This window comes from Amphiprion ocellaris, chromosome 2 (assembly GCF_022539595.1).
Source record: "Amphiprion ocellaris isolate individual 3 ecotype Okinawa chromosome 2, ASM2253959v1, whole genome shotgun sequence".
In the NCBI taxonomy this organism is placed as follows: domain Eukaryota; kingdom Metazoa; phylum Chordata; class Actinopteri; family Pomacentridae; genus Amphiprion; species Amphiprion ocellaris.
This window is the reverse complement of record NC_072767.1, coordinates 35,740,637-35,747,203: the sequence shown is the minus strand read 5'-3', so window position 1 is coordinate 35,747,203 and position 6,567 is coordinate 35,740,637.

Below are 6,567 nucleotides of genomic sequence, written 5' to 3'. Positions count from 1 at the left end.
AATGTGCTACAAGCCCAGTTTTATCAAAAGTAGCTGTCTTTCAAGCTACAGGAATAACATTGGTGTCTATGGAGTGAACAGGGTCCGTCTGCAATTTGCAAAACCACTGCAACAGTAAAGAGAGACAAATATTCAATAACTTCACTCTTATACATTGTAGTGTCACTAAAATCACTGCAGCCTTCAACTGGCTCCTGTTGACAAAGTGTTTTAACAGAAATGTAAATGCTGTAATTTGATTCTTTTAATGAACCATGTAACTTGAATGGATGCGATGCTGGTGTGACCACAGTTAATACGTCTGATGTTGCTCACAGTGGTCCAAGGGACGCTCAGGGAGTTTGTGTGTTTGCTCACACTCAGGAAAAATTAGAGGAAACATTGGTTGTTATCTAAAGTGGCCTGGGTGAGGCATGAAACTCCAGGGCTGAAAATGAGTCCCACTCCGGCCCTGCAGCTTAAGCACACCAGCTCACCTACAACTCTGTGCAAACTTAATAAAGCTACAGTAGGAGCCACTGAGCTCGTTATATTATAAATAGGAACCAATCTTTGTCCGGGCAGGTGTTCCGCCCAGAAGGAAAAAACTGTTTTTCCCACCGAAGAAGCCGCTGAAAAAGCCGGTAACAATGAATTGTTTGTTTTAGATAAAAACTGTTGGACTACAATTATTTGAAGTAATAAAATATAGATTATTGGAACCGCAAGCATTGGTCTCGGCTCTCTTCATCAGATGCGGTAAAGTTTGTCGGCGTCAACTCTTTAATCCTGGTGAAGCACCTCAGGGGCTTCAAGCATTGACTTAGCCTCTACAGCTACTCTGCGATACACAATGGCAAACTGTAACATTGTACTAACTCAGTTGTTTGAACCAGAAACTGATTCTGAAGAAGAACAATGACACAGAAACCCACTCATCGCCACTGCAGCTTGAAGGTGAAAAGTTTCTCCACAGCACTGACTGCTTATTTTGTTATTAGCATCTTCCAGCATACAACAAAAACATCATATAGACATTTTAACAGGGTGGAAAAATAAATGATTTTCAACAGAAGGGATTGTTAACAGTTCTTATTAAAAATATATATACAAAACAACAATAACAACAAAACAAAACACACATTTTTATGTTGTCAGTTGTAAAATAATTGAATTTGCCTTTTTAGTATTGTTGTACATTGAGGATACTTTGGGTCCACGTGAATAGTTTGTCAAAACTAGCAACCTGAAGACATCACCTTGGGTTCTAATAATTTGTGACAACTTTTCTGCATTTTATGACATTCTAGAGAAAATACTAGTAATAAAAACCTTGATGATAAAAAGTCCAGAACAAAAACACAAAATACGCCTCATCAACAATAGCTTCACAGTAAAGGGAGCAAACTCTTGTCAGCATGTTCTGTTATGCAACAAATGGAAAAACTAGGCTGATTCAAGTTTCAGGAACAACAATTCGAAATTGAACTTCATTATGTAAAACACACAACTCAGTTGCAGATCTCTGCAGGGGAAGCTGCTGGCATTAATCAGCACACACTCCATCAGTGCATCTGATACACACTGCACAAGTACTAGTGTCAGACATGAGAGCTTAATTACTTCTGCTCAGGAGAGGCGGCTGTTTTAACTGCTCACAGACTTCACTGAGATGTGCAGGAAGATTAGGCAACAGGCCAAGGTAGGAAGTTACTGCTTTTGGTGTGGAGAGCGCCACCATGTGGACATGTGCATGTAACGCCCAATGTATAATATATAACATCCCTCCAACTGTGTGTATGCATGTGGCAACACAGATTTTTCCACAAGTTTCATGATGCCTTAACAGAATCTAATTTGCATTTCATTTTCCCCATGTTTTTGCTCTACAGTCCACTTTAAAGAGTGCATTATGTTTTTATGCTTTTTCCAGTTGCACCCAACTATAGTGGTCTCATACACAAATGATCTCAGAGAAACATAAATTCTGCATAATGTGGCGTCAACTCATCTGTTGTTGACATCGAGATCATTTTTAATGACTTTGTCTCAGTAGTCATGAGCTATTCTCTACCTGTACCTATATTTGTAACATCTAACATTTAAATAACACATTTCAAGGATTGTGCAGCCTTGCTGAAGGCCTTTTGTATTCTGAGTGCTTTTAGTGTAATTTGCATTTGCTGTTCCCTTTAAAGCTTTAATTTTTTTTTCTTCTCTTCTCTCGCCATCAAAGCTGAAATACTGGTGACCTATATTAATGGAGGGTGTCCAGTCATGAGTTGAGAGATCATATAATGTGGCACCTGAAAAATATAATGCAGAACAATTAGATGGTCATTTTGCCCCCTTGCTCACACACTGATATTTTTGTAGTTAGTGTCTTCAGGCAGATAATGCGCCTTGACAACCAGGTCCTCCACGTTTTCTAATCCCTTTCGAATAACATGGCTGTCGGTCAACATCAATTAATATCTGCAAAAATTGTACACAACCAGATACTTTCACGCATATACACATGTCTGAACAACCACTGAAAAAAAAACCAACTAATGAGATGCACTTCCTGGGTGAGCAGGAAAGCAGCAGAATGTATGTGATGCAATATAACTCAGTCCAACAGGTCTGCAGCACATAATAGTTAAGATAAGAAATTTCGATACAAAAAAGGCATGGAAGACGCAAGACTACAAGTACAATAAGGCTTCGAATAAAGATATGACAAAGACTATGTACATCTGTCACATGTACAGATGAGTCATGATGAATTCACATATGGATAATGGTAGCTTTTGTTGTTGAGTTATATGGAAGCAAACAAAAGTGTTGCATGATGTTTTGCTTGTGAAGAGATGGAGGAAGAAAAACAGTGCTGTGCGAATTTTGTTGCTCTTGAAGGCTGTATAGAGAAAACACTGTTAAAGTGATGCTGTTGCACTGGAAGACCTACAAGAGAAGAAACAAAATGGGCAGACTGAGAGTGGAGTCACAGACAGTTAGTCTGTTAGTTAATACACATTTCCATTGTGTATTGTGTATTGATGCAGCCTAATTATCATCCATTAAAGCCACACCTGAGTAGGATGTGGATTAACTTCATGATAGAGGATTTGCCACCAGTTGAACTAGTTGACCAGCTTAAATACTGGTTGCTTTGAGCAGCAATAGATTTTTAATTTACTCTCCAAATCGAGGAAAAAGTAGACCATATTTGCATTCTTTGTTTATATTTTTGGTCAGTGTATTACTTTTATTGTTGTTCACAATTACAGAATATTGTTAGTGTTGCACTGACTTTGTTAATAATGTAGCAGACTGCTTGTGTTTCCATAAATATAAATGAAGTTGCAAAAACACCTTTTTTCCCAAGCATTCTCAAGCATTGATCATCGCGTAGGTGTTTCAGTGCACCTGCTCAGACATTTTGCTTTGTGATACATAGGTGTGGTTAATAATAATAATGTCAGATGGATTCCATTCTGGTACAGGAGAACACTCCTGCTGATGCACATGCTGGCGCTCGGCTTAGTAGGGCATCTAAATGCATCATTAACATTATCGATTACACAAGAGCTTCTTCACCACACAAATATTCCCAATGAGCAAGGTCTATTTTTCAATTACATGTAATTACATGCTGTCCAATTTATCTTAGCACAGAAAACTGTGGTGAAAGACAGATGAAAGGAACTTTTTTGTGTGTGAAAATACACTGTGGATTGGAGGCACTGTACTCGATATGTAAACACACCACTGCAACCGATACATGCGCCAGCAAGCAAACAAAATTGAAGTGGCTGTAGAGGATGCTCACACCTACAAGAGGTCATGTGCTTTGTGGAGTGATTGAACAGGATTTTAGTATTTCTGTTTAACATATGATATGAAAATAGGGGATGGTTTGGATGTTTTCCCACTGCAGAGTAGGAAAAGTCAATATAACAGCTCAAAAATTTCAGTCAGAATTTGCAACAGCCTGCACACTCTATGTTGGAAGAAAGTGGGGAAATGAATAAAAAAGAAATGTCAGAGGAGTGAAGTCATGCTCTCATTAGTTTGACCTGACAGCAGTCTGTTGGGTAAAAAAACTACACATGACTCGTAGCTCAGGATCTTCATCTCTTTATGGAAAATGACAAACAATGCCACAACACCTGCTCAGCAACACTAATTGGGTCTATTTGGGTAACGTGCTACTGTATGTAAACATGACACTGCACAGTATCCCATTTAGGTGCAGTAAGCAATTCTAATTCCATACACTTTTCTTTACAGTCTACCTGCAGTCTGCCCTGTGTGCGTGCAGCGGGGGAAAAGTGTTGTTGGTACACAGTTCTGGCCCTGTAAATGGGAAAAATGTGTCTTGGTCATATGCATGTTCTATGCACACCGGAACTCGTGCAAAGTTGCAAAGCATCTTCTTTATTTTTGGATTACTGCAAATTCACAGACACTACCTTTAAGCTCTTGGGACAGACAAATAAATGTAGTTCTTTTTGAGCACTGGGTCTGTTCCCACCTTTGAATGCAAACCATAAATTTGGGTCACCCAGTTTCTAAATATGTCATGAGATTCTCTGTCTGGGTGCCATGTTTCTAAAATGAAAAGAAAAGCTAAATCTGTCATTAACAAAGAACAACACTGACTGGTCTTTCTGATGAGGAGCCAGAACCAAACTGTGACAGCTGATGATGCTATGATTTAATTATGCTGTTAATGTTTTAAAATTGGTCACCTACTGTTTATTTTTCTTTACACTTTCGTTTGATGATAAATATCATCGTTTCGGTAATGAAATGTCACTTAAGCTTCCAAAATGTAATTATGATTTTGAATTACCTTTTTTTTTTTTTTTTTTTTTTACACATCGGAGTCTTAAACTGCACAAAAAATTCCAGCTTATTATCTGTAAGTTGATAACGATCAATAAAAAGAGACAACAGTAAATCATGCTGATAATGTCCCCACTCTATCACTGGGAGTTAAATTGTTATTACCACGTTGAATAAATAACCAGAGAAGCCAAGAAACACACTTTACCATTGTGCTTTGTAAATTCACTGAGCTGATATGAGGGTAATGGAAGGCTTTATTTGCCAGCTGTGAAGTTGTATTCAGTTGGATTAGCTGTCCATCAGCTCACTGTGTGTGACAGGCTGAATAAAAACACTCGACATTAGTAGGTTTAAAGTCAACATTATTACTGTTCAGGCACAGTGGAGTTCACCAAACAATTTTAACATTCAACCCCACATCCACCTCTGATTAAATGTCCAGAGCAGACCCAGTAATGGTCATGGCAGTAGATGTGCTTGTTCACTCTCTGTGTCAGGTTTTTCTTACAGTAACAGCTGTAACCACTCATGCCTTCAGATGTCCTGGAGCCTCACTGTGCTCCTGTAAAACATTTTACGCTCTTTCTGGCGATTTATAGAGCAGTTCTTTTCCAGAATCACAGGAATTCATTCATTATCCAGATTCATTTAAAAAAAAAAATCAATCCACTGAGTCGTTCAGTGTCAGACCAGTTTCAAATATGTTTTCCCACTCAGTGAAAGAAAACACAGCCAAACAGTATATATTCCTCATGATTATCGACTTTCAGAACCAGACGTGCTGTTGCTTTGACAAACATGCCCAACTCATTTCATATTTCTTGATATTTTTAAAATGTCTCCACCGAATATTGGATTTTTTTTAAAATTTTTTTTTGTAACAGTTCTGCGGTTCAGCATCACTTTTAAACCTAGTGGGCCTGAATCACGCATGTTTACTGTCTGGTACATCCAGTAAACAAATCAGAGAACATCCTCTGTTTCCTTCCAGTGAATCACAGCGGCAGCAGCACCGGCCACTCTCTGCACTTTGCTCTTATAAGGGCCAGTCTAACATATTCAAACAGATTCCCAGACATGGATTAAGCATAGCGTTGGACCAAAGGGAAGAATTCAGTAAACATCTCCATTGCAGTCCAGGACTATGCTTAATCAGTGTCTGGGAAACTAAGCTTTTAAGTTTGTGTTTATCAGGAAAGTCTGTAAAAACAATATGAATGGTGTGCGAATACGTTTATGTGACTTTATGTGCTAAATCGTGAGGAATTTTGCTGTCTTCTGCTAACATCTGGCTACATGAGCATATACTGAATCCACTTACCACTCGCTTGCATCAGTGACTTGAAGCCTTCATTCAGTGACTATGAATATCTCTGTATGTTCACTTGCAATTGACTGAAAGCAGCCATGAGATTTTTTTTCCTTTTATCCAAGCTGCCTCTGTCAAGACTGAAATGTCACAAATTGCAGTTCCTCAAACTGCCACTAGAGGCTGGCTCTAAAAGAGATTCAATCCACATTGAGCACCATATTAAAATGTCCAACTTGACAGCCACGTTCATGACTGCAGAGGGGATGATATTTTTCTAAGTCACCCATATAGACTGTATTAAGGCGTACATTTATGCACAATTGATTTCTTTGAGTGACAGGTGGATGCAGTCTTAGGACAGTCTATGGCCTAAAGAAGTTTGTATGGCCTCAGCTCCATTCATGCTCCAAATTTTTTGCTCAAGTTTGGATTAGAAAAGG